Raw genomic sequence first — 1,012 nt, forward strand, 5'->3', positions numbered from 1 at the left:
TCTACTTCATTCTTATTCTTCTTCTCTTCTACTCACATAAAGGAACCTCTATATCTGGGTAAAGAGGATCCCTATTATTTTCTGTTCTCTTCTTTTTCACATGAGCAGGAGCAAGGATAAGAACATTCTTGTTGAAGCTGATTCGGAACCTAAAAGGACTCTGAAGAGGAAGCTAAGAGAAGGTAAAATACAACACTCTGAAGAGGATTTTACTGAAATTTTCAAAAAAAGAAGTAAAGATGGCCAAACCCAATAACAATGGTGGAGGTGCAAGGAAGATACTTGGTGACTTTACTGCACCAAATTCCAACTTCCATGGAAGAAGCATCTCAATCCCTGCCATTGGAGCAAACAATTTTGAGCTAAAGCCTCAATTAGTTTATCTGATGCAACAGAATTACAAGTTTCGTGGACTTCCATCAGATGATCCTTTTCAGTTCTTAACTGAATTCTTGCAGATCTGTGATACTGTTAAGACCAATGGAGTTGATCCCGAGGTCTATAAGCTTATGCTTTTTCCTTTTGCTGTAAGAGACAGAGCTAGAATATGGTTGGACTCTCAACCTAAAGATAGCCTAAACTCTTGGGATAAGCTGGTCATAGCTTTCTTAGCCAAGTTCTTTCCTCTTCAAAAGCTGAGCAAGTTTAGAGTGGATGTTCAAACCTTCAGGCAGAAAGAAGGTGAATCCCTCTATGAAGCTTGGGAGAGATACAAGCAACTGACCAAAAAGTGTCCTTCTGACATGCTCTCAGAATGGACCATCCTGGATATATTCTATGATGGTCTGTCTGAATTGTCTAAGATGTCATTGGACCATTCTGCAGGTGGATCTATTCACCTGAAGAAAACGCCTACAGAAGCTTAGGAACTCATTGAAATGGTTGTAAATAACCAGTTCATGTACACCTCTGAAAGGAATCCTGTGAGTAATGGGACGCCTCAGAGGATGGGAGTTCTTGAAATTGATGCTCTGAATGCCATATTGGCTCAGAACAAAATGTTGACTCAGCA

The 1,012-nt window shown here is 40.0% G+C and overlaps 1 non-coding gene across 1 annotated transcript; it reads right to left on the reverse strand.

Annotated features, from left to right (window-relative positions):
• Positions 1–641: 641 nt before the first annotated feature.
• Positions 642–745, reverse strand: LOC130964109 (small nucleolar RNA R71). The gene has a single exon (XR_009080217.1). It is a non-coding gene; the product is annotated as a small nucleolar RNA R71 (small nucleolar RNA).
• Between the last annotated feature and the right edge of the window lie 267 nt (positions 746–1,012).

The sequence above is a fragment of the Arachis stenosperma genome, chromosome 2 (assembly GCF_014773155.1).
Source record: "Arachis stenosperma cultivar V10309 chromosome 2, arast.V10309.gnm1.PFL2, whole genome shotgun sequence".
Taxonomy (NCBI): Eukaryota; Viridiplantae; Streptophyta; class Magnoliopsida; order Fabales; family Fabaceae; genus Arachis; species Arachis stenosperma.